This window comes from Podarcis raffonei, chromosome 2 (genome assembly GCF_027172205.1).
Source record: "Podarcis raffonei isolate rPodRaf1 chromosome 2, rPodRaf1.pri, whole genome shotgun sequence".
In the NCBI taxonomy this organism is placed as follows: domain Eukaryota; kingdom Metazoa; phylum Chordata; class Lepidosauria; order Squamata; family Lacertidae; genus Podarcis; species Podarcis raffonei.
In genome coordinates, this window is record NC_070603.1 from 5,138,285 (window position 1) to 5,166,062 (window position 27,778).

Below are 27,778 nucleotides of genomic sequence, written 5' to 3' on the forward strand. Positions count from 1 at the left end.
AAATTGGCTTCCAGGTGGAAAAGTCAAAGTTAGAAACAGAATTGTTAGAACCCAATACTAAGAATTTGTCTAGAATGTACAATTTGCTGCTGAAATGGAATACACAGGATGAAACGGTTAAATCAGCTATGATTAAATGGGCACAGGACATTGGTCATGACATTATGTTTGCTGACTGGGAACAGTTATGGACCACCGGTATAAAATTTACGGCATGTAATGCCTTAAGAGAGAATATTATGAAAATGATTTATAGGTGGTACATGACCCCAGTCAAGCTTGCAAAAATTTATCATTTGCCCAATAACAAATGTTGGAAATGTAATGAAACTGAAGGTACTTTCTATCACCTTTGGTGGACGTGCCCAAGGATTAAGGCCTTCTGGGAAACGATATATAATGAAATTAAGAAGGTGCTTAAGTGTACCTTTCACAAAAAACCAGAGGCTTTTCTCCTGGGCATAGTTGGCCAATTGGTGTCAAAGAAAGATAGGACGTTCTTTATGTATGCTACAACAGCAGCAAGAGTTCTATTAGCAAAGTATTGGAAGACACAAGAACTACCCACACTGGAAGAGTGGCAGACGAAGGTGATTGACTACATGGGACTAGCAGAGATGACGAGCAGAATCCGTGACCAAGGGAAAGAGACGGTGGAAGAAGACTGGAAGAAATTTAAATTGTATCTTAAAAATTCCTGTAAAATTATTGAGTGTTAAAATGTCATGGGTAAAGCATAGCAGATTTGCAGCGATAAATGATTAGACAAGAGGAAAGAAAAGGGTTAAAGAAAGGAATTAATAAGTAATTCAGACCAGGGGTTGCTGATAAAATTTAAAACAGGGATGCAGAAAAGGGAGGCATGGGGAAGTCGTTGAAATTGGGTATACGAAAAAATTTATGAAATTATACATGTTTATATGTTTGTTTGTGAGTGTTTGTTGTTTGTATTGTCTTATATTATATGTTGAAAAACCAATAAAATTTATATATATATATAAAAAAATCCTCCACCCCCTGGAGGGTACCTTCAGCATGAGAGGTTACATGATTATCCCCCAAGGTATGGGTCCCTTCTAAGGGAATGCTTCTGTCTTCCTCAAGATGATGATCTCATTCCTCAAAACTTCCATTCTCCATGACAGCAGTGGAGCTGTCATCATGGGCATGGGACCCAGATACCATGTCCCTGACCGCCACCTCCACCACACTCTCTGCCTCTCTTACACCTAGTTCTGCTACCTTAGTCTCAAGGGAACAAACTTGTTCCTAGGGAGCCAGGATCTGATTGTACTTCTCACATACCCACAACTTCTGCCCCATAGGGAGCTAATCGTACATAGGGTAGTTGCTTTGGAAGACAATCATCTGGCATCCACACAACATGACCAGTCCAACAAAGTTGATGTTGAAGAATCATTGCTTCAACACTAGTGATCTTTGCTTCTTCCAGTACACTGATATTAGTTCACCTGTCTTCCCAAGTGATGTGTAAAAATTTTCAGAGACACCGTTGATGGAATCTTTTGAGGAGTTGAAGATCTGGAGACTCGCCGTTAAGAACAGTGGCCAACATACAGTTTAGATGTGTAGCATTATGGGAACTTGCATACTGACTGAAGGGATCCAAACATGGCAGCTAGGTTGGCACTCTCTCCAACAGTCTAGGATTGCTCAAAGGCATTTTACAACATGTGAGGTGACACTCAAAGGTGATCTTTCAATACAGTTCTCTGTATTGGGCAGAAATACCCTTAAAAGGAGGCTTGGACTAGACCAGAGTCCAGGATGCTTCACCAGTTTGGCTACCTAAGTTACATTCTCACATTAGTCCAGCTGCTGTTCTGAATTCTATATTTAATACTAATTTGTAAATATTTGAAACAAGCCACTTTCTGTTTGAGGTATAATTATACCTCAAATGCCTTTGAGCAATCCTAGACTGTTGGAGAGAGTGCCAACCTATTGGTTCACATATGCATGTGTAGTAAACTTCAAAGTTTTGAGGAACTACAATTCAGAGAAATTGGCTTAATGGTGACATAATAAATGTTGCCCTCCCCACAGTTGGCTTTGCAGGACATTTTTGTGACAGAAGATGTTGATATTACAAACAAAAAACAGGGCTATTATTGCCAGACATTGGAATAACTTCAATTAGAATCTCGGTATCAAAGGTTTGGCAAGTAGCACTTTTGGGGGGAAAGCATACAAAATGTAAACATTAACTGGTCAAGCTAATTGATATATACTTTGGTAGAGACCATTGCCTGGGCGAGATTTCTTTTATGCTGATTAAACATCTGCCTTACAACAGATAAAGATCCTCTCCTCAGTGAAGTTTTGTTAGACCCCTTTCCTTCCCTAGGGCTACAACGGTTTAACGTAAAGGTACAGCAACTCGGGCTGTCAGTGGAACTTTTGCGAGCAATGTATCCACCATCTGCCAAGGCTATAATAAAAACAAGGTTGTGGGACATTGAACGCCAGGAACTAACAGCAGCAGCAAAGAAAATATGTTCCCCACTTCACTTTCAACTTCCTTGGGCACATGAAATTAACCATAATTATCTTGAATTTTTGCTTAATCCTCAAGAAAGAGGGGCATTTTCGCTGGGCAGGTTTAATTCAAATCCATCAAATCTCCTTTGGGGAAGGTTCTCCGGAATGGTGGAAGGAGAAAGAATTTGCCCATGTGAAGACCATCAGGTGGAAACTCTTACACACATGGTTCTTAAATGTAAATTATATGCTGATCTCCGCCAGCAATTCCTAGATCAACTCTGCATCCCCCAGAGTTGGAGGTCATACATTTACTATTACTGGGGAATGATTAGGAGCTCACCAAGTTAGTGGCTAAATATCTTTATTTGGTGTTTTGTCGTCAAAACCCATTGCAGACGTCTGATCTCTCTGGAGACCTAGAGATGTAATGTTAGACTGCTTTGCCTTTTTTCATTTGACAATAGCTTTGTGTCACTGGGGAGGTGGTAATTCTGTATTGATTTGCTATGGATGTTTGTATGTGATTCCAATAAAAGGTTTGATGATGATGATGATATATACTTTGGTTAAAGGCTGGTGGGGCTTTATTGACTATGCCAATAGAAGAGACCTGGGAAGGGCACTTTCCCTAGAATAGTCACATTTACAGATTTGGGACTATTGTTTTCCCTTTTGGTAATATACCATAAATGTAACAGACATAAGATTGAAAAATGAATTTGCACAGGTTTATTTTCTATTTGTGTATATATTTTGATTTTTTAAAAAAGATCTCAGGTACAGCCAAAGAAATATAATGCCATGAGATTTAAGGATAGGGAAAATGCAGCTCTTCTTTCTAAAATGATTGATTGACTTATTTGCCCCATGGAAGCAGGCTGTGATCCCTGCCATCCAGCTGCCTGTTGGGCACTTGGGAACCCTGTCCAAAGGATTTTGACAGGAGAGTGGGACAACCCACCTGTCAATAATAATAGTGATGACATGTAATTTATATGTGATTGACGGGGATCTGGCCCATGGAACCAAAAAGATTACACAGAATTGCAGTGCTCTCAATCACTACTAGTTGTGATGGATAAATGGAACTCCCAGATGCAGTGGGTGTGCTAGGGATGCCATACGTCTGGATTTAAAAAAACAAAACAAAACTCAATGATTTCGGGATCTTCTAAAAAAGCTCAACAACTTTTGGGGTGTTCTGGTTTTTACCATTTGCAATTGATTGACAGAGGAAGCTTGGTGTTGGAATTCATTCCCTGCTTGTTAGTATCATAGAGAGTCAGCTGCTTGACCCCTGTGGGAAAGCGGGAAGCCCACCTAGGTAAACCTTTGCACCCTTGCTCAGATCTTGCATGGCTCTGTCTGCTTCTGTTCTTCCAATCTGAAGCCTGTTGTTTTAAGAAAGATATTCTCTGTGTGCTGATATATGTGAAGAATGACTATCCACAATGTATTTGCTTGGAAGTAATTTGTGTAAATAAAAAATTGTTTACCAATGGGATTAGGATTAGAAACGGTTTTACCCTTTCTCCCCAGACAACCTGTTAAGAAATCCCACAGAAGACAAATACAGGCTGGACGTTACCAAAAGGGACTTTGTGGGGAAACCCACCAGTTTGCATTTGGCAACATCAATATGGTTTGCAGGAGAACCAATGCAAAACAAAGTGGCCACTTCGGGCAGTTGTCAAACAGATCCCACAAGGCCTTCATGCTGATGCCTCTCTCCCAAGCTTCTTTCCCCAACCATCACCCAGCAACAGCAACAAGGACCAGCAGCCATGGAGTCAGACAATGGGATCAGTCCAGAAAAGGAGAGATTGCCTGGGGAAGCCCAAACAAATATCCCGTTGCCAACCTGGAGGGCTGGCAGCAGCCACAAACATCACCCCAAGGCTGCCCCAGCTCTCCAGCTTGCAGCACCCAGGATCACTGATGCTTCTACCCCCCCATCTTCTCCCTCTTCTCTCCAGGCTTTGGGCCTCCTTCCCTTGGGGTTCCCCACCGGGTGCCTCTCACCATTCCTTTGTGTCCGGCCAGTCCGTGACATGGACAGGGAAGGCAACTCCAAGCAACCACTCCTCTCATTCCACTCAGCCACTCTGCTCTTGGCTTGGCTTTCATGGTTCTCACTCGGGCTCCCTTCACAGGCAGCCCTGCGCACACAGGCACATGTGCTGAACCAGGGCACTGTTATTCCTACAGTTTTTGTAATCCACATGCATGTGAAGACAGGCTCCAGTGGGTTGAGCGGACAAGGCCCAAAGTGGGTCCAACGGATTGAGTGGATGAGACCAAGAGTGGGTCCAAGGGTCAAGGAGGAAGTTTCTGTAGAAGGAAGTGAGGCGCAGATGGGGCTTGTGGGCCTAGGGGAAGCGGTGGTGGCCCCCTCATCAGGGAAGGCAGGTGTTAAGCAGCAGCTTCTCCCCCCTCAACCCTCACCCAGTCCATTAACTCCCCCCTCCAGAGGGGCCGAGAGGACAACTGCTCCCAGACCCCTCACACCTTCAGCCAACTGATTGGGTGCTGCAGCCTTTTCTGTCTCTCAGGGATGGCAGGTTTGAGTGGGAGAACCATCGTCTCAGCTCTCACCAGTCACTGCCACCGGCTGTGATCTCCCCTACTCTCCTCCCCACTTTTATGTAAGTGCAAGACACTTATTAAAGGAGTTAAGCAAGGCTGCATTTTAGCTCCAACACTGTTTAATTTATGAATAAATGACATTGTCAATAGTCTAACATCTCCCGAGTTTCATGCTCCTAAATTGGCTGCAAAGGGCATCTCAGTCCTACTATATGCAGGTGATGCGGTACTCCTATCCCAAACAAAAGTGGGCCTAAAAAGATTGATGAGGGCATTCACAGGATACTGCCAAAAAGAACAACTGGCTGTGAATTACAATAAAACCAAAATCATGTTCTCCAGAAACCATAGGGCCTATAGATAGCAGATAATCAGATGACTGAACAAGTTCAAGTAATTAAATATCTTGGACTTGTTTTTCAGTCAACAGGGTCCTGGGTAGCACATCTGAATTACATAAAGGAAAAAGCATCTCAAAGTGCCAAAATTTTATTGTGTTTTTTTCCACACAAAAGGCAGTAGCTACATACCCTCAGCACTAGAAGTGTTCAGAGCTAAACCCCTGTGCCAGCTACTACATAGGGCAAAGATTTGGCCTAATGCACACCTTGACTCTATAGAAACTGTTCAGTCCAAGTTCTTAAGGCAAATTTTCTCTGTGCCATCTGGTGTTCCAAACACTTCATTGCGCTTGGAGGCCAACCTTCCCTCAGTTGAATCACAAATTTGGTACAGGACATTTACTTATTGGCTTTGTCTGAATTTAACCTCCACCGATCTATTACCCTTAATATTGCAAGACCGTCACGAGAGTGCTTGGACCAAAACTGTTACTCAAAAGCTCCACTCCTCTGGGTTATCACCCCAACAGTTATTGACATTGGCAAAGAATTTAATTAGACAGTGTCTATACGACATTGAGCAACAGAATAATTTAGCTACCATAAGAAAATTTTGTCTGTGGTACAATTTTCCCCCACCTAGCCTCCTCCACACATCCGTGTCCTATCTGCAAAACTTAACAGTTTTAAAATACAGATGTGCCTTCGCCTATGCAAGATTGAACGTACTACTGTCTGCGGTTCTCAAGGACTGCTTCTGTCAAATTCCTCATGAAAAATGATTATGTCCATGTGGAGATGGCAGTTATCGAATCCATAGCGCATGTACCACTAGCTTGCTCTCTTTATAAAGATATGCGTAACGAGGTTATTACCCCTTTTCTATCATCCATACCAGGCCTTTCATTCACTGCTACAGGGTCCTTCCTTCTTGCAGAGCAAGATTACCAGGTGACAGCAAACACGGCAAAAATTTTAGCTGGGGCAATTATAATTAGATTTACCATCTGACTAACCTGTTTTTTACCTAGTAAAGAAAGCCCACTCGTTCATATGTTTTATTTGTGATCAAGGACAATTATTAACTCTTTTATTTGTATAGTTGCAAATTCTCAGAACGTTTTTAGTATAGCCAACCATCTAGCTATATCTATATTTTATTGTACTTGATTCCTTTGGTATGGTTTGTGGCTGTCTATCTATCTGTCTTCTTCTTTTATAGTTCCACAACAGATCACCACTTTGTGTTTGTTTTTTAAATAACTACTACATCTCAGATTTTGATTTAAATTGCTGTACTGGATTATCTCAAATGATAAAGTCACTGGTGTGAATAAAAGAAAAATGTATGTCTTTGTAGTTCTAAATGTGTTCCTGACTGACTGGGGCTGATCCTTCAAGATCTAACAGCATGATGGTTACTGGCACTTGTATTGGTTTCTGGAGAGTTCTCACATGGTACATGAAGGATGGAAGGTAAGCATTTCTCACACTTTGCAACTAAAATGTTTACTTTATTGGTATCATCATTCACTGTTATTGTCAATTTATCTGCACAAGGATTTTCAGGCTGAAAGAAATCTTGTCGACATCCAAATCCTATTAGCGCCACCATGAACTACCACAAATTCCTAAGAGACGGCATAGAATACGGTCTTGATTCTTAGAGCTATGGCCAGTATCATGCTCTGCAATATCTGGAATGAGAGTTGAAGACAGAATTGTTAGTTCCTTTCAGGGACACAGACTCCATGGATGTCCTGTGCCCTTAGCAGCTCTGCGCTGTCGCAGCAAGCCTGCCTTGTTAGTTTACTTAAAGGAAGGTCTTGCACATCAAAGAGGGTATTTCTAGAAAGTCTAAATGAATGTACCCTAGAAGAGTTGGTCATGGAAGTGACCAGAAGGGTGGCAATTCTGGACATTCAGGACCTGGTGGAAGATGTGTTGTCAAGCCAGGAGGGAGCAGTGCCCACAGTGCTATTAAACTAAACATACATGTAAATGGCCAATTGCCAAAAAAACCCAACACAGTCATATTTGATATGGAAATGGAGGCAGACAGTTTTGCTGATAAATAGTGGTTCCCATTTTGAATGCCAAGATACTCACCAGTCCCTTGTTCACCTTCATATGGTCCTAGAGAGAGAAATTAGGAAAGCGTGAGACCTCCTTCCAGTCATTGGCAGCCTAGGTTGGCTGAAGTTATTCTACTGCCCTATTTACTTAAACCTCAGGAAAATTCATCAGCATTTGGGGGCCATTTTCCCCTAATAAACACATTTTCCTAATCCTTCCATCAGTAAACAGGATAAATGAATGTCAACTACTTACGAGCAGACACCATGGCAAAAGCAACCCAAACAACCAAAAGGAGGACCCAGAATTTCATGACGATCACTGAAGAAGAGAGGAAGATTCTCAAGATTCTTGGAGGGACGTCACAAACTGACAGTTCACCTGGATCCAACTTCTCTTTCTTATAAAGGCACAACCTTCCAATCAAATGTGTTGGCTGAGATGATGCAGTTTTGGAGCCTTGAACGGATTAGCTAGTAAGCAACCTTTGTCTGTGAAAACACCCCCCGGTGCAAATAAACAAGAAAGCATGTGATGATGTGTGCAGTGTGCCATGGGCTATGTGCCCTTTCTTAGGATTAAGTCTTGGTTTTTAACTGCCACTGGATTCAATCTCCGCCTCGCTTCCAAGGAGGGAGCCTTAGATAAACTAGGGCCAACAGCCACCCAAGTGTTTGAGAAAGCGCTCAAACTCCTTCACAGACTGCCAGCTGGAGATGTGGCCTTCCACCTGACATAGCAGAATTTGAGGATCAAAGTGGAGAAGGCCTTTCCTTTTTTCCTTCCTACCACCACATGCTTTTCAAAGTTGTTTTACCCATGTTCTGTAATTTCTTCTCCCATTCTTCTTTCCGCAGTCAACTTGTGCCTTATTCCCTTCTTCAAAACCTGCCACTTTCTTTCATCTAATTTCTGGTTCTTTTACAATCCCTTCCTTCTCCTAAATCAGCTGTCCTCTTTTATCCTCTTCCTTTCTATTCCCTGTTAATTTATCACTAACATCAAAGGTTAATAAATATTATCTCGCTTTCAGATTCCATCTGCCCTTTAGCCCTCAGACCTTCTTTTTCCTTCTTCTTCTGAACCTCTGTCTGGTGGACACTTGTCCTCAACATGAAAGGAGTTGCCGGTGGTGGCATTGGCCCAGTCCAAAGGCTATGGCACGGGTAGGGGCTGGGGCACGCAAGTGAGGAAGCCCTGGGCAGGCTGAGACATTGTGACCCCCCTGAAAGTGACCCAAAGCCAACAGCTTGGTCCTGGTCCAGCCCACTCTTTGAGAAGCACTGGTCTAGACTCCAGGTCACTGGTTCTCAAAGGGTGTAGCACATCACACTGGTGTGGCAGGAGAGGAGGGAAAGCATGGCGAGAGGAGTCAAGGACGACAATCAAAGAAACATTTCAGTGCAGTATAGTATGGATAATATTTTTTATATGTACAGTCATACCTCGGGTTGAAGTAGCTTCAGGATGAATATTTTTGGGTTGCGCTCTGCGGCGACCCGGAAGTAACAGAGCGTGTTACTTCCAGGTTTCGCAGCTCATGCATGCGCAGACGCTCAAAATGACGTCATGCACATTCGTGGAAGGAGCGAATCGCAACCCGCGCACACGCAGATGCATGGACGCAGAATGGATCCCCTTCGCATCCAGAGGTACCACTGTATTTACAGACTATTGATAGATTTCCGCCCCCCAAATCAAGAACTGCTAGGAGTTGTTTCTTTTGGTTTTCCAGTACATTTCTTATCAATAAAAAAAATGGCGTGGCACATGAAATTTTTTATTGAAAGCGTGGCGCAGAGAAAAATGTTTGAGGATCACTGCTCTAGGTACACATGATGCAATACAGGACATGCTCTAGCATCCTTCTTATGAAGCATTCTGTTCAGGAACGTATCTGGGTTGCTGCAGGCAACTAAGCCTAAAGGGCCAAGGAGTTGTAAAGGCCCATCTAAAGAAAGAAGAAAGAAGAAAGTGCTCACAAGATTTCTAGAGAAATGGAGGAATGGTTCCTGCCGAAACTTTCCTGGTAGGGAATTCCACAGGGGAAAGGTCAGTCCGTAGCGAAGGCCAGCCGAAACTTACAGCCTTCGTAAACCACCAGAAGTGTGCCATCGGAAAATCTCAGCGATCACAATGAAGCAGATCGTTCCTAAGGTGTTTTGGTCCCAAGATGTTTAGGCCTTTACAGATTATCACAAGGTTTGCTAGAGGCTTCTACATTATTGGGTTCCTGAAGCTTGGACTGTTATGGGGGCCCCATCACAACCAGCAAAGAGGTCTGGGTAATCACTGTTATCCTCTTCAATGGAGTTGTTCCACAACAGATCACATTTTAAAAAAACAAAACACACTACTACATCTCAGAGTTTGATTATAATTGTTTGCTGGATTATCTCACATGTTAAATCACTGGTGTGAATAAAACAAAAATGTATGTCTTTTTTATAATATTTTTTATTAGTTTTCTATTACAATCCAATAATAGCCTCATTATAAAAAATACCAATTTATAATACAATCATTCAAATTCCAAATTATATAATTTAGGTGGCCCTGCGTGCTAGATTTGATGGTTTGATGATTTTCTTTATTTCTGTGTTCCAAAATCTTATTAATTTCAATTACATTCCGGTCAAAATAATAATCCCTTATACAACAACTGCAATATTAATAACTTCCATTCATGTTGACACATTAAATGATTTGTAGAACTACAAGTGTTATGTCTATCTTTTCCCTGTTGCTGCTGTTCTCCATCATGCCTTGGGCGGCAGTTTCAGAAATTTATCCATTGCTCCGCCCCGTGCTTCCTTGTTTACAACTTTAAGAACAGCTGCAAAAATCACCCTGTCCCAGTAAATAACCTGAACCTTATCAGTTCCTTGGCAAGATCGCAGACTTATTTTATCCTTTCGTCTGACTGAAGATAAATGAGCAATTATAGTTCCAATTACCGTATTTTTTGCACCATAACACTCACTTTTTTCCTCCTAAAAAATAAGGGGAAATGTCTGTGCGTGTTATGGAGGGAATGCCTACGGGTGGCATGCCTACGGACTTTCCTCCTCTAAAAACTACGTGCGTGTTATGGTCAGGTGCGTGTTATAGAGCGAAAAATACGGTAAATTAGATTCCAAGTCTTTTTAGTGTTATTCAGTTCACTTCGTAAATGATAAAGGATGGGAAACGGTCAGCTCTAAGTTTCCATTGTAAACCTTTCACAAAATAGAGCTTCGCTCCCTCCCCCCTTTTTTTTACAAACACAGTTCCATTTAATGTTGTATTCCAGCTCTATAATCCATTTTCATCCCTCCTTACTTGTAGATATATAATTTGAATTAACGTTCAAGGGAGGTTTGCCAAATCATAAATACAGAGGAAGAAACTTCATATAAAGAAGCTGCAGGCTCCCCTCCCCCACACCGTATTTCGCACTGAGTGAAGTTTTCTCTCAGGTTCAAACCTTAACGACATGGCAGCTGGTTCTGTTCTGCAGTTTATTATCTCATCTCTTCTAGCATGTGCCTGTACTTTAGTCCGAATTAAGCTCTAATTAGCAGAAGAACCTCTGCTTCTTAATGGCGGCGTAGGAGGGTTTTCAGCAGGGTAAGTACTTTTGCACTCAGCACCTCCCTGCCTCCTGCTTTCCATTCTGGAGCGAGAGCCAGGTACTGATATGAACTGGGAGTGAAGCCCATTCCCCTCTGTCCCTGGGGGGAACTTGCAAGGATAATTACCCTCAATCATTCTTGTTTTTCCTTCGCCAACGATCTCCCGCTGTCATGGGAGCTGCCTCCGGACTAAGGCAGACCGGAACTGGGAGCTGAAAAATGTATGTCTTTTAGTTTTCGAGTTGTGTGACTCAGATTGGGTCTAGTAGACCCAAAAAATTAAGCAATGTGGACCAAAGGTGCTTCTGTGATTAGGGGCCCTGAAACTTAAGTTTCATTCATTTCATAGTCTCTGGTCTTCTCCCTTATTGTCCCATGATGTCAGCAGGCAAGGCATTGTGAGCCCATGGAGTGATTCTCAACCACTTTGGCTGAGCAATTTTATTCGTACGACTCTAGAGAGGCTTGTGTGCAACTAGGGAAATATGCTGAATGGCACGGGCCCAGTCAGAAAAAGAGATCAGGTGCTACTACTGCTTTGATGTACATCTGTGAAGGTGGGGATTATAAATGTGTTATTAAATAATTTAATGTGGAAATGTAGTTCAAAATGTGTTCCTTACTGACTGGAGCTGATCCTTCAAGATCTAATACCATAATGAGTCCTGACACTGTTGATTGGAGTTTTCTGACATGGAGCCACATTCATATTTTGCAATATGGTACATGAAGGATGAAAGAATAAAGACAAGCATTTACCACACAATGTTGTTGCGACTAAAATTGCTAATTTATTGGTATCATCATTTAGCATCCAAATGTGTTATTGTTGACAACCAAATCCTACTAGCGTCCAAGACCACAAACTCCTAAGAGATCGCATAGAAGACGGTCTTGAGGCACAGAGTCTTGGAGAGGATCAAGCTCTGCAGGTATAGGATCTGGAATGAGAGTTGAAGACAGGATTGTTAGTTCCTTTCAGGGACACAGACTCCATGGATGTCCTGTGCCCTTAGCAGCTCTGCGCTGTCACAGCAAGCCTGCCTACTTAGTTGATTTACAGGAAAGTCTTGCACATCAAAGAAGGTATTTCTAGAAAGTCTAAATGATTGTACCCTAGAACACTTGGTCATGGATGTGACCAGAAGGGTGGCAATTCTGGGCATTCAGGACCTGGCGGAAGATGTGTTGTCAAGCCAGGAGGGAGCCATGCCCACAGTGCTATTAAACTAAACATACATGTGAATGGCCAATTGCCAAAAAACCCCAACACAGTCAAATTTGATTTCAAAAGATGAAACAACCAAAAATCACAGGACGGGCATAAGTTGAAAAGCAAAGTGAAGAGGGTCAACTCAGTGATGGTCACCTACTTGGGTGGTTCTAACAGAGGATTAGATAAATTCATGGAGGACAAATCTATCATCTGCTACGAGTTGAATGCAACTGCAGGTGGACAGATTACTGACTGACCGAACCCAAAGGGTGCTCATCAATGGTTCCTCTTCATCCTGGAGAAGAGTGACTAGTGGGGTGCCACAGGGTTCTGTCTTGGGCCCGGTCTTATTCAACATCTTTATCAACGACTTGGATGATGGACTCAAGGGCATCCTGATCAAATTTGCAGATGACACCAAACTGGGAGGGGTGGCTAACACCCCAGAGGACAGGATCACACTTCAAAACGACCTTGACAGATTAGAGAACTGGGCCAAAACAAACAAGATGAATTTTAACAGGGAGAAATGTAAAGTATTGCACTTGGGCAAAAAAAATGAGAGGCACAAATACAAGATGGGTGACACCTGGCTTGAGAGCAGTACATGTGAAAAGGATCTAGGAGTCTTGGTTGACCACAAACTTGACATGAGCCAACAGTGTGACGCGGCAGCTAAAAAAGCCAATGCAATTCTGGGCTGCATCAATAGGAGTATAGCATCTAGATCAAGGGAAGTAATAGTGCCACTGTATTCTGCTCTGGTCAGACCTCACCTGGAGTACTGTGTCCAGTTCTGGGCACCACAGTTCAAGAAGGACACTGACAAACTGGAACGTGTCCAGAGGAGGGCAACCAAAATGGTCAAAGGCCTGGAAACGATGCCTCATGAGGAACGGCTAAGGGAGCTGGGCATGTTTAGCCTGGAGAAGAGGAGGTTAAGGGGTGATATGATAGCCATGTTCAAATATATAAAAGGATGTCACATAGAGGAGGGAGAAAGGTTGTTTTCTGCTGCTCCAGAGAAGCGGACACGGAGCAATGGATCCAAACTACAAGAAAGAAGATTCCACCTAAACATTAGGAAGAACTTCCTGACAGTAAGAGCTGTTCGACAGTGGAATTTGCTGCCAAGGAGTGTGGTGGAGTCTCCTTCTTTGGAGGTCTTTAAGCAGAGGCTTGACAACCATATGTCAGGAGTGCTCTGATGGTGTTTCCTGCTTGGCAGGGGGTTGGACTCGATGGCCCTTGTGGTCTCTTCCAACTCTATGATTCTATGATTCTACTGCTGCGCTCATAGGATATTGCAGGCTTCCCAGGGGCATCCTGCAGCAACTGTGGGAACAGGATGCTAGACTGGATGAGACGCTGGCCTGATCCAGCCCGTTCATCTTATGTTCGTAGGGAAGGGTAGGAAACGGAGGCAAACAGTTTTGCTGATCAACAGTGGTTCCCATTTTGAATGCCAAGATACTCACCGGTCCCTTGTTCACCTTCATATGGTCCTAGAGGGAGAAATTAGGAAAGCGTGAGACCTCCTTCCAGTCATTGGCAGCCTAGGTTGGCTGAAGTTATTCTACTGCCCTGTTTACTTAAACCTCAGGAAAATTCATCAGCATTTGGGGGCCATTTTCCCCTAATAAACACATTTTCCTAATCCTTCCATCAGTAAAAAGGATAAATGAATGTCAACTACTTACGTGCGGACACCATGGCAAAAGCAACCCAAACAACCAAAAGGAGGACCCAGAATTTCATGATGATCACTGAAGAGGAGAGGAAGATTCTCAAGATTCTTGGAGGGATGTTACAAACTGACGGTTCACCTGGATCCAACTTCTCTTTTTTATAAAGGCACAACCTTCCAATCAAATGTGTTGGCTGAGCTGATGCGGTTTTGGAACCTTGAATGGATTAGCTAGTAAGCAACCTTTGTCTGTGAAAACACCCCCGGTGCAAATAAACAAGACAGCATGTGATGATGTGTGCAGTGTGCCATGGGCTATGTGCCCTTTCTTAGGATTAAGTCTTGGTTTTTAACTGCCACTGGATTCAATCTCCGCCTCGCTTCCAATGAGGGAGCCTTAGATAAACTAGGGCCAACAGCAACCCAAGTGTTTGTGAAAGCGCTCAAACTCCTTCACAGACTGCCAGCTGGAGATGTGGCCTTCCACCTGACATAGCAGAATTTGAGGAGCAAAGTGGAGAAGGCCTTTCCCTTTTCCCTTCCTACCACACATTCTTTTCAAAGTTGTTTTACCCATGTTCTGTAATTTCTTCTCCCATTCTTCTTTCCGCAGTCAACTTGTGCCTTATTCCCTTCCTCAAAACCTGCCACTTTCTTTCATCTAATTTCTGGTTCTTTTACAATCCCTTTCTTCTCCTAAATCAGCTGTCCTCTTTTATCCTCTTCCTTTCTATTCCCTGTTAATTTATCACTAACATCAAAGGTTAATAAATATTATCTCGCTTTCAGATTCCATCTGCCCTTTAGCCCTCAGACCTTCTTTTTCCTTCTTCTTCTGAACCTCTGTCTGGTGGACACTTGTCCTCAACATGAAAGGAGTTGCCGGTGGTGGCATTGGCCCAGTCCAAAGGCTATGGCACGGGTAGGGGCTGGGGCACGCAAGTGAGGAAGCCCTGGGCAGGCTGAGACATTGTGACCCCCCTGAAAGTGACCCAAAGCCAACAGCTTGGTCCTGGTCCAGCCCACTCTTTGAGAAGCACTGGTCTAGACTCCAGGTCACTGGTTCTCAAAGGGTGTAGCACATCACACTGGTGTGGCAGGAGAGGAGGGAAAGCATGGCGAGAGGAGTCAAGGACGACAATCAAAGAAACATTTCAGTGCAGTATTGTATGGATATTTTTTTTTATATGTACAATCATACTGAGGCATCTGATCATAGCCTGCATTTTTAATCAAGGCTTATATTTTGATCAGATTCCTGTATTCTAAAAATGACCTTAAAGAAATATATATTTGTAAATGTTTGTATCTCTCATGCCAGGCAGAAACCATACTCTGGCAGCTGTTTATCTTCTTGATCAAGGGCCCCCCTGATCTATAGCAGTGTCTCAGGGTTGTAAAAGGAAATTACAGGCTGGGAACAAAAGGTCACACTGACCATACAAATTATAGAATACAATCAAGATTGCAAAAACACAAATAGTAATAATTATTGTGCCTCCCATTAAACTTGAGCCACATCTTCCTAAGGTTAAAAGGGCAAGAGCTAATACAAACAGCAGCTGGATAGGGAAGAGGCTTCTCTCTGAAGCTGCTTTGAAGCTTCAGAGAATTTAGAGAAAACTTAGAATTTAGCTTAGCTTTTACTAAGTTCCCTTTCTTCTAAAAAAACTATATATGTATGAAATATATTGGCTTAAATGTAATTATGCAAAGGATTTAGAAAGTAAGAAATCATAGAATCATAGAAGAGTTGGAATAGACCACGAGGGCCATTGGGTCCGGACCTCTGCCAGACAGAGAGACGCCATCGGAGCACTCCTGACATATGGTTGTCGAGCCTTTGCTTAATGACCTCCAAAGAAGGAGATCTTTCATTGATAATGTGTGGGAAGATGAACAAAAGATCTGTTCAGATAAAATTAGCCATCATCTGTTTTGGAGTGAATAGGGCAATAGGGCAAAAGATGAAATGTTAGTTAAGGCGCCTAGTCTAGGGCAAAAGGTTATCTGGTAATTAAGGTGCCTTGTTGAGGCAAATGTAAGATATATGACTACTTATTTGCCAATTATAAATAGAAGGAAATATAGCTCTTTGTCTCCCATAAAAGGTAATAGGAAATGGGTGTATCTTTTATGATTGGTTCTAGCAAACAGCCAATAGGAATTTTAACCAGGCTGATTGGACAGAGGCAGCCAAAGGAGGAGCAAGGGGGCTGAGCTGAGGGAATATAAGTGCTGGCCATAAGGGCAGGAGGCCAGGCCAGAGCTTGGTAACCATATACCACTGTGCCTCACATTTATTTGTCTGACAAATAAATTATTATTTTAATTTCTCTATTGCTGCGTTGAATATTTCATTCCAGCTAAGCGTTAACCACAAGCAGGGTGCTACATTTTATGGTGCCGTGACTCAGATAAGTGGTCTGCTGGAACGCAGCCCCTTCGCCTTACTGGGCAGGGTACAAGAGGGAGGACCACTAACTGCTTACCCAGCGCGCACTGGAACATTTTTCCAGGGGAACGCAGAAGTCTCGTCTGTCTGATACCCTGCTCACCGACGGCGACGGACCGGGGGTAACCAGAGAAATAAACTGGGAACCAGCTAAGGGTAAGTGCACAAAGGGTTTGGCCCTCCAATTAATTAGGAGGAAGAGAAGTCCTGATCAAACTTCTGCGTCTCAGTAAGGGGAAACTGAGTACGCTACATGGCTGGGTACATCAGATGGTGATCTGGTGTAGGGAAAAGGGAAAGGTTGGGAGGTAGAGTGTGGTGAAGTATCCAGCGCATTGTATGTGTGAGAAAGTACAATCTGTAAGTGTGGAGTGGGTACTACTTCGTTTCTCAGTAAGGCGAGTGTGTGAGTGACTGAGTGGATACTTCACAGGCCCATATAATGGGAGTTGGAGGTTCAAAGGGGGGAAATACACCTCTTGAATGTATGTTAAATAATTTTAAGAAAGCCTTCTCAGGGGCATATGGAGTCAAAATGACGCCAGAGCGCTTGAGAACGTTATGTGAATTAGAGTGGCCGAAACAAAATACTGAATGGCCATCTCAGGGAACCTTTGATATAAATTTAGTAAGCAAACTTTGGTCTAACATCGCCAAAGAAACTGGAGGGTGCCCAGAACAATTTTCATATATAGATTCTTGGCTGAGCACATTAAATAAAAATCCTCCATGGATAAGGGAATGCAAAGTCCAACGATGCAAATTATTGGCTGTAAAAGCCGAAGCTAGGAAAGGAATCTTGCCAAATAAACTCAAACCCATTTTTGAGGGACCAGAGGAAGAGGTGCTTCCACCTCCACCCTATGCTCCACATCGAAGGGAGCCTAATCCAAACATTCCACCAGTTGTAACCCCAAGGCAAGAAAGTGGAATGAATAATGGGGGTGGAGTCACAGAACTTGATTCCTTGATAGATTATGATAAATATCTTCAGGAGGCCTTGGAGTCCTGTAATAAAGCCCAAGCAGAAGTGGTTATTCCACCTGTGAGTCCCAGTAGAACTCCATCTACAGTCTCCTTTAGTGGACCAACTAATTGCCCACCCCAAACCCCTGTACATCCAAATCCTAGAGAACTATTACAGGAGTTACAGGGAGACCTTGATCGGTCAGCAAGCAATACAGCAAGGCGTATAAAGCTGCTAAAAGAACGCCTTGGGACAGATACCATCCCCTATGATTTGAGGCCCCTAGAGCAAAGCGAAGAGAAAGGTCACGTAGTAGCCCCTCTTAGAAGAGTATTTGATGCACTTGAGGAGCCTGTGCTGGTTAACGGGCAACCCGGACCACGGCCACCTCGAACTTCGACCCTCCAGTACATTCCATTCACAACTACGGATCTGATGAATTGGAAAAAACACACCCCGTCTTTCGCAGAAAAACCTCAGGCTATGATGGACTTGGTGACTTCAATAGTAAATACTCATAGTCCTACTTGGACAGATTGTCGCCAGCTCCTGAATACTCTGTTCACCACTGAGGAAAGGAGAGACATAATTGAAAAGGCACAGATATATTTGCGTGAGCAGGCCAGAATGGGAAATATTTTTAATATTGCCCGTCATCTCCAGGATAACTTTCCCTTGGAAGATCCTAATTGGGATCCAAACAATGCAATTCACCTGGCCAGGCTTACCACCTACCGCCAGACGCTTGTGCAAGGTATCCGCAGGGCATGCCAGAAGCCCACTAATATGTCTAAAGTCTCAGAAGTAGAACAGAAACCAAATGAGAGTCCGGGAGACTTTTTAGAGAGGCTGCAGGAAGCCTATCGTATATGGACTCCTTTTGACCCCGAAGCCCCTGAAAACAGCAGAATGATTACTGCTACTTTTGTGGCCCAGTGCGCTTCTGACATTCGTAAGAAAATTCAGAAATCAGAAGGATGGGAAGGGATGCTGATGAGCCAAATTATGGCCATTGCACGCCGAGTTTATCGGAATAGGGATGAGGCTGAGAAACAAGAGAAGAAGAAGTGGCAGAAAGAAAAGATGGTAATGCTGGCCACAGCAGTGATGTGTTACCCATAACACTGTTTCGTGTTCAGTGTGCACCCACAAAAAGACTTAAGTTGTCACCTTTTGAGCTCCTGTATGGGAGGCCGCCCTCCTTTGTTCAGGATATTCCAGCTGACCTCAAACAAATAGGAGACCATGTGACACAGGGACAAGTGCAATCTCTCTCCCGTGTTTTTGTCTCTCTCCCGTGTTTTTTGTTGCTGTTTATCTTAACAGGTGGGCCCTCAAGCACACGCCTTGCAGCATTGCCCAGCCGATTCATCAGTTCCAGGCTGGCATAGCGTATGGGTGAAAGAGTGGAAACATGATCCACTTGCATCTAAGTGGCGTGGACCTTACACCATCTTGCTCTCTACTCCAACAGCGGTGAAGGTAGCTGAGGTGACCCCCTGGATTCATCACTCCCGTTTGAAGAAGTCCGAAGGCAGTTGGACGTGCAAAGGTGACCCCTCTAATCCTTTAAAACTGACTCTCTCCAAAAACCCCTGTATCTAGCCCTACGGGGAACGGGCTAGGTCACGGGCAACATTAGACGACTGGCCTGCTGCAGCCACAACCTGGAAGCTGGCTGACCTGCGCACGCCTGAAGCTTGAGGAGCGTCTGAACCAGCGATTGTGAACGGGAAGATTCTCTTATACAATTGATTGACTGTCCCCCCCTGTGGAACAATTATCAGAGATATTACTCATTGGGGATCCTTGGGATATATGTTTTGGTCTTGGTGGTTCCCCATTTCTGTCACTGGAGGAATTATATTGGGGCTAATATTTTTTTGTTATCACAATAAGGTAATCTTTTGTGGAAGGAATGCATATACTAGACATCAACATGATTTTATTATTAATCCTGATCCCTTGGGAAGGGGAAGGGTCCTTGAATCTGACCAAATTTGCTAAATATGGATTCAGTCAAAACCACAATATGTGGGTAGGCTTAGCTGAGATGGTAGCCAATGTTACAAATAGGACCAATTGCCTTGTTTGCTCTCTTGGGCCAGATGATTCAGAGGGAGGTATGCCCTTATTACCAATACCATTAAATGCCATTGGTATGGTAAGCGAAATGCCACACCAAACAGAAGTACAGAATTTCCCCGGATGGAACTCAACTAAACCAATACGAGTTATACCTGTACAAGGGGAATTCTGTGTACATAAATCATCAGAGGCAGCTGATTCTACCATGATAGGCTCTTCTCATTGCCACTATACTTGGGATTATATTAAGAATAGTCAAACCTGGGCAAACGGTACTACCTATCGAACTCGGAATACCTTGCCCTGTGCACCTCCTTTTATTCATGCATGGAAAATGGTGTGGAACATAACTGTGACAGAAAAAGGCAATCTAACATACTGCACTGTGAACTCTGTACCCCTTTTGATATTTCGCCTTATGCACTCCACATACCAAAAACCTCAGACCCGATGGTTGTGGTGGATATGTGGAGAATGGGCATACAAGAAACTCCCTTCCAAATGGAGTGGGACTTGTTTCCTGGGATGGGTATTACCACCAATGTGGATTATGCCCACTAGTTCGGCCAAGCGTACACGAAGAAATGCTGATATTTCTCATATAGCAGGAGGAAGTACCCAAAGTTGGAGCGATACTGATGATTGGCCACCAGAGCGCATTATAGCCTATTATGAACCTGCCTCCTGGAATCCTGATGAGCTCATACAAGGGGCACGGGATCCTATTTATAATCTAAACAGAATAATTTGATTGCAAGCAGTAGTGGAACTTGTAACCAATGCAACGGCCCAGAGTTTGAGACTTATTGCACAACAGTTGGATGAAAGTAGAGCCGCCCTTTTCTCAGCTGAAAATGGGAATGGATTATGTACTTGCCAGGCAGGGAGGCCTATGTGGAGTCTTGAACTTGACAGGGAATGCCTGTTGCTTTAACATTTCTGATAATGGTGAGGCAATCCGTGTGTTGGCCACAAAGATGGAGAATATAGCACATGTCCCAGTACAAACATGGGAAGGATGGGATATGGGATGGCTCACCAACTGGTTACCAAATGTCGCAGGACTCAAAGGGATACTATTGTCTTGCTTGTTTTTCTTGACGGTAGTAGTAATGGTTTTGTGTATGGTGCCATGTATCATTTCATGTTTTAGAAGTACAATTAGCAAGATGATTTCAAATGAAACTCTACCTCATATCATGGCCCTATACAGAGCTTTACCTCAGGAATATGATGAAGGTCAAGCTATCAAGGACACTTGGGAAGGTCCTTGAGCTTGAAAGGGGGGAATGAGGCATCTGATCATAGCCTGCATTTTTAATCAAGGCTTATATTTTGATCAGATTCCTGTATTCTAAAAATGACCTTAAAGAAATATATATTTGTAAATGTTTGTATCTCTCATGCCAGGCAGAAACCATACTCTGGCAGCTGTTTATCTTCTTGATCAAGGGCCCCCCTGATCTATAGCAGTGTCTCAGGGTTGTAAAAGGAAATTACAGGCTGGGAACAAAAGGTCACACTGACCATACAAATTATAGAATACAATCAAGGTTGCAAAAACACAAATAGTAATAATTATTGTGCCTCCCATTAAACTTGAGCCACATCTTCCTAAGGTTAAAAGGGCAAGAGCTAATACAAACAGCAGCTGGATAGGGAAGAGGCTTCTCTCTGAAGCTGCTTTGAAGCTTCAGAGAATTTAGAGAAAACTTAGAATTTAGCTTAGCTTTTACTAAGTTCCCTTTCTTCTAAAAAAACTATATACGTATGAAATATATTGGCTTAAATGTAATTATGCAAAGGATTTAGAAAGTAAGAAATCATAGAATCATAGAAGAGTTGGAATAGACCACGAGGGCCATTGGGTCCGGACCCCTGCCAGACAGAGAGACGCCATCGGAGCACTCCTGACATATGGTTGTCGAGCCTTTGCTTAATGACCTCCAAAGAAGGAGATCTTTCATTGATAATGTGTGGGAAGATGAACAAAAGATCTGTTCAGATAAAATTAGCCATCATCTGTTTTGGAGTGAATAGGGCAATAGGGCAAAAGATGAAATGTTAGTTAAGGCGCCTAGTCTAGGGCAAAAGGTTATCTGGTAATTAAGGTGCCTGGTCGAGGTAAATGTAAGATATATGACTACTTATTTGCCAATTATAAATAGAAGGAAATATAGCTCTTTGTCTCCCATAAAAGGTAATAGGAAATGGGTGTATCTTTTATGATTGGTTCTAGCAAACAGCCAATAGGAATTTTAACCAGGCTGATTGGACAGAGGCAGCCAAAGGAGGAGCAAGGGGGCTGAGCTGAGGGAATATAAGTGCTGGCCATAAGGGCAGGAGGCCAGGCCAGAGCTTGGTAACCATATACCACTGTGCCTCACATTTATTTGTCTGACAAATAAATTATTATTTTAATTTCTCTATTGCTGCGTTGAATATTTCATTCCAGCTAAGCGTTAACCACAAGCAGGGTGCTACAATACCTCGGGTTGAAGTAGCTTCAGGATGAATATTTTTGGGTTGCGCTCTGCGGCGACCCGGAAGTAACAGAGCGTGTTACTTCCAACTTTCGCGGCTCGTGCATGCGCAGACGCTCAAAATGACGTCACGCACATTCGTGGAAGGAGCGAATCGCAACCCGCGCACATGCAGATGCATGGACGCAGAATGGATCCCCTTCGCATCCAGAGGTACCGCTGTATTTACAGACTATTGATAGATTTCCGCCCCCCAAATCAAGAACTGCTAGGAGTTGTTTCTTTTGGTTTTCCAATACATTTCTTATCAATAAAAAAAATGGCGTGGCACATGAAATTTTTTATTGAAAGCGTGGCGCAGAGAAAAATGTTTGAGGATCACTGCTCTAGGTACACATGATGCAATACAGGACATGCTCTAGCATCCTTCTTATGAAGCATTCTGTTCAGGAACGTATCTGGGTTGCTGCAGGCAGCTAAGCCTAAAGGGCCAAGGAGTTGTAAAGGCCCATCTAAAGAAAGAAGAAAGAAGAAAGTGCTCACAAGATTTCTAGAGAAATGGAGGAATGGTTCCTGCCGAAACTTTCCTGGTAGGGAATTCCACAGGGGAAAGGTCAGTCCGTAGCGAAGGCCAGCCGAAACTTACAGCCTTCGTAAACCACCAGAAGTGTGCCATCGGAAAATCTCAGCGATCACAATGAAGCAGATCGTTCCTAAGGTGTTTTGGTCCCAAGATGTTTAGGCCTTTACAGATTATCACAAGGTTTGCTAGAGGCTTCTACATTATTGGGTTCCTGAAGCTTGGACTGTTATGGGGGCCCCATCACAACCAGCAAAGAGGTCTGGGTAATCACTGTTATCCTCTTCAATGGAGTTGTTCCACAACAGATCACATTTTAAAAAAACAAAACACACTACTACATCTCAGAGTTTGATTATAATTGTTTGCTGGATTATCTCACATGTTAAATCACTGGTGTGAATAAAACAAAAATGTATGTCTTTTTTATAATATTTTTTATTAGTTTTCTATTACAATCCAATAATAGCCTCATTATAAAAAATACCAATTTATAATACAATCATTCAAATTCCAAATTATATAATTTAGGTGGCCCTGCGTGCTAGATTTGATGGTTTGATGATTTTCTTTATTTCTGTGTTCCAAAATCTTATTAATTTCAATTACATTCCGGTCAAAATAATAATCCCTTATACAACAACTGCAATATTAGTAACTTCCATTCATGTTGACACATTAAATGATTTGTAGAACTACAAGTGTTATGTCTATCTTTTCCCTGTTGCTGCTGTTCTCCATCATGCCTTGGGCGGAGCTGATATCTCATTGTAGTTTCAGAAATTTATCCATTGCTCCGCCCCGTGCTTCCTTGTTTACAACTTTAAGAACAGCTGCAAAAATCACCCTGTCCCAGTAAATAACCTGAACCTTATCAGTTCCTTGGCAAGATCGCAGACTTATTTTATCCTTTCGTCTGACTGAAGATAAATGAGCAATTATAGTTCCAATTACCGTATTTTTTGCACCATAACACTCACTTTTTTCCTCCTAAAAAATAAGGGGAAATGTCTGTGCGTGTTATGGAGGGAATGCCTACGGGTGGCATGCCTACGGACTTTCCTCCTCTAAAAACTACGTGCGTGTTATGGTCAGGTGCGTGTTATAGAGCGAAAAATACGGTAAATTAGATTCCAAGTCTTTTTAGTGTTATTCAGTTCACTTCGTAAATGATAAAGGATGGGAAACGGTCAGCTCTAAGTTTCCATTGTAAACCTTTCACAAAATAGAGCTTCGCTCCCTCCCCCCTTTTTTTTACAAACACAGTTCCATTTAATGTTGTATTCCAGCTCTATAATCCATTTTCATCCCTCCTTACTTGTAGATATATAATTTGAATTAACGTTCAAGGGAGGTTTGCCAAATCATAAATACAGAGGAAGAAACTTCATATAAAGAAGCTGCAGGCTCCCCTCCCCCACACCGTATTTCGCACTGAGTGAAGTTTTCTCTCAGGTTCAAACCTTAACGACATGGCAGCTGGTTCTGTTCTGCAGTTTATTATCTCATCTCTTCTAGCATGTGCCTGTACTTTAGTCCGAATTAAGCTCTAATTAGCAGAAGAACCTCTGCTTCTTAATGGCGGCGTAGGAGGGTTTTCAGCAGGGTAAGTACTTTTGCACTCAGCACCTCCCTGCCTCCTGCTTTCCATTCTGGAGCGAGAGCCAGGTACTGATATGAACTGGGAGTGAAGCCCATTCCCCTCTGTCCCTGGGGGGAACTTGCAAGGATAATTACCCTCAATCATTCTTGTTTTTCCTTCGCCAACGATCTCCCGCTGTCGTGGGAGCTGCCTCCGGACTAAGGCAGACCGGAACTGGGAGCTGAAAAATGTATGTCTTTTAGTTTTCGAGTTGTGTTACTCAGATTTGGTCTAGTAGACCCAAAAAATTAAGCAATGTGGACCAAAGGTGCTTCTGTGATTAGGGGCCCTGAAACTTAAGTTTCATTCATTTCATAGTCTCTGGTCTTCTCCCTTATTGTCCCATGATGTCAGCAGGCAAGGCATTGTGAGCCCATGGAGTGATTCTCAACCACTTTGGCTGAGCAATTTTATTCGTACGACTCTAGAGAGGCTTGTGTACAACTAGGGAAATATGCTGAATGGCACGGGCCCAGTCAGAAAAAGAGATCAGGTGCTACTACTGCTTTGATGTACATCTGTGAAGGTGGGGATTATAAATGTGTTATTAAATAATTTAACGTGGAAATGTAGTTCAAAATGTGTTCCTTACTGACTGGAGCTGATCCTTCAAGATCTAATACCATAATGAGTCCTGACACTGTTGATTGGAGTTTTCTGACATGGAGCCACATTCATATTTTGCAATATGGTACATGAAGGATGAAAGAATAAAGACAAGCATTTACCACACAATGTTGTTGCGACTAAAATTGCTAATTTATTGGTATCATCATTTAGCATCCAAATGTGTTATTGTTGACAACCAAATCCTACTAGCGTCTAAGACGACAAATTCCTAAGAGATCGCATAGAAGACGGTCTTGAGGCACAGAGTCTTGGAGAGGATCAAGCTCTGCAGGTATAGGGTCTGGAATGAGAGTTGAAGACAGGATTGTTAGTTCCTTTCAGGGACACAGACTCCATGGATGTCCTGTGCCCTTAGCAGCTCTGCGCTGTCACAGCAAGCCTGCCTACTTAGTTGATTTACAGGAAAGTCTTGCACATCAAAGAAGGTATTTCTAGAAAGTCTACATGAATGTACCCTAGAACAGTTGGTCATGGATGTGACCAGAAGGGTGGCAATTCTGGGCATTCAGGACCTGGCGGAAGATGTGTTGTCAAGCCAGGAGGGAGCCATGCCCACAGTGCTATTAAACTAAACATACATGTGAATGGCCAATTGCCAAAAAACCCCAACACAGTCAAATTTGATTTTAAAAGATGAAACAACCAAAAATCATAGGACGGGCATAAGTTGAAAAGCAAAGTGAAGAGGGTCAACTCAGTGATGGTCACCTACTTGGGTGGTTCTAACAGAGGATTAGATAAATTCATGGAGGACAAATCTATCATCTGCTACGAGTTGAATGCAACTGCAGGTGGACAGATTACTGACTGACCGAACCCAAAGGGTGCTCATCAATGGTTCCTCTTCATCCTGGAGAAGAGTGACTAGTGGGGTGCCACAGGGTTCTGTCTTGGGCCCGGTCTTATTCAACATCTTTATCAACGACTTGGATGATGGACTCAAGGGCATCCTGATCAAATTTGCAGATGACACCAAACTGGGAGGGGTGGCTAACACCCCAGAGGACAGGATCACACTTCAAAACGACCTTGACAGATTAGAGAACTGGGCCAAAACAAACAAGATGAATTTTAACAGGGAGAAATGTAAAGTATTGCACTTGGGCAAAAAAAATGAGAGGCACAAATACAAGATGGGTGACACCTGGCTTGAGAGCAGTACATGTGAAAAGGATCTAGGAGTCTTGGTTGACCACAAACTTGACATGAGCCAACAGTGTGACGCGGCAGCTAAAAAAGCCAATGCAATTCTGGGCTGCATCAATAGGAGTATAGCATCTAGATCAAGGGAAGTAATAGTGCCACTGTATTCTGCTCTGGTCAGACCTCACCTGGAGTACTGTGTCCAGTTCTGGGCACCACAGTTCAAGAAGGACACTGACAAACTGGAACGTGTCCAGAGGAGGGCAACCAAAATGGTCAAAGGCCTGGAAACGATGCCTTATGAGGAACGGCTAAGGGAGCTGGGCATGTTTAGCCTGGAGAAAAGGAGGTTAAGGGGTGATATGATAGCCATGTTCAAATATATAAAAGGATGTCACATAGAGGAGGGAGAAAGGTTGTTTTCTGCTGCTCCAGAGAAGCGGACACGGAGCAATGGTTCCAAACTACAAGAAAGAAGATTCCACCTAAACATTAGGAAGAACTTCCTGACAGTAAGAGCTGTTCGACAGTGGAATTTGCTGCCAAGGAGTGTGGTGGAGTCTCCTTCTTTGGAGGTCTTTAAGCAGAGGCTTGACAACCATATGTCAGGAGTGCTCTGATGGTGTTTCCTGCTTGGCAGGGGGTTGGACTCGATGGCCCTTGTGGTCTCTTCCAACTCTATGATTCTATGATTCTACTGCTGCGCTCATAGGATATTGCAGGCTTCCCAGGGGCATCCTGCAGCAACTGTGGGAACAGGATGCTAGACTGGATGAGACGCTGGCCTGATCCAGCCCGTTCATCTTATGTTCGTAGGGAAGGGTAGGAAACGGAGGCAAACAGTTTTGCTGATCAACAGTGGTTCCCATTTTGAATGCCAAGATACTCACCGGTCCCTTGTTCACCTTCATATGGTCCTAGAGGGAGAAATTAGGAAAGCGTGAGACCTCCTTCCAGTCATTGGCAGCCTAGGTTGGCTGAAGTTATTCTACTGCCCTGTTTACTTAAACCTCAGGAAAATTCATCAGCATTTGGGGGCCATTTTCCCCTAATAAACACATTTTCCTAATCCTTCCATCAGTAAAAAGGATAAATGAATGTCAACTACTTACGTGCGGACACCATGGCAAAAGCAACCCAAACAACCAAAAGGAGGACCCAGAATTTCATGATGATCACCGAAGAGGAGAGGAAGATTCTCAAGATTCTTGGAGGGACGTTACAAACTGACGGTTCACCTGGATCCAACTTCTCTTTCTTATAAAGGCACAACCTTCCAATCAAATGTGTTGGCTGAGCTGATGCGGTTTTGGAGCCTTGAACGGATTAGCTAGTAAGCAACCTTTGTCTGTGAAAACAACCCCCCCCCCCGTAAAAATAAACAAGACAGCATGTGATGATGTGTGCAGTGTGCCATGGGCTATGTGCCCTTTCTTAGGATTAAGTCTTGGTTTTTAACTGCCACTGGATTCAATCTCTGCCTCGCTTCCAAGGAGGGACCCTTAGATAAACTAGGGTCAACAGCAACCCAAGTGTTTGTGAAAGCGCTCAAACTCCTTCACAGACTGCCAGCTGGGAATGTGGCCTTCCACCTGACATAGCAGAATTTGAGGATCGAAGTGGAGAAGGCCTTTCATTTTTCCCTTCCTACCACCACATGCTTTTCAAAGTTGTTTTTACTCATGTTCTGTAATTTCTTCTCCCATTCTTCTTTCCACAGTCAACTTGTGCCTTATTCCCTTCTTCAAAACCTGCCACTTTCTTT

The 27,778-nt window shown here is 43.2% G+C and overlaps 3 long non-coding RNA genes across 3 annotated transcripts; all 3 read right to left on the reverse strand.

The window, feature by feature from the left end:
• Nucleotides 1-6,925: 6,925 nt before the first annotated feature.
• Nucleotides 6,926-7,900, reverse strand: LOC128409578 (uncharacterized). Its single transcript, XR_008329256.1, has 3 exons — nt 7,764-7,900; nt 7,542-7,568; nt 6,926-7,129 (listed from the first exon to the last, which is right to left on the reverse strand). It is a non-coding gene; the product is annotated as an uncharacterized LOC128409578 (long non-coding RNA).
• Nucleotides 7,901-11,890: 3,990 nt separating this feature from the next.
• Nucleotides 11,891-14,169, reverse strand: LOC128409577 (uncharacterized). The gene is made up of 3 exons (XR_008329255.1): nt 14,039-14,169; nt 13,817-13,843; nt 11,891-12,063 (listed from the first exon to the last, which is right to left on the reverse strand). It is a non-coding gene; the product is annotated as an uncharacterized LOC128409577 (long non-coding RNA).
• Nucleotides 14,170-24,975: 10,806 nt separating this feature from the next.
• Nucleotides 24,976-27,259, reverse strand: LOC128404931 (uncharacterized). Its single transcript, XR_008328198.1, has 3 exons — nt 27,126-27,259; nt 26,904-26,930; nt 24,976-25,150 (listed from the first exon to the last, which is right to left on the reverse strand). It is a non-coding gene; the product is annotated as an uncharacterized LOC128404931 (long non-coding RNA).
• Nucleotides 27,260-27,778: the final 519 nt, after the last annotated feature.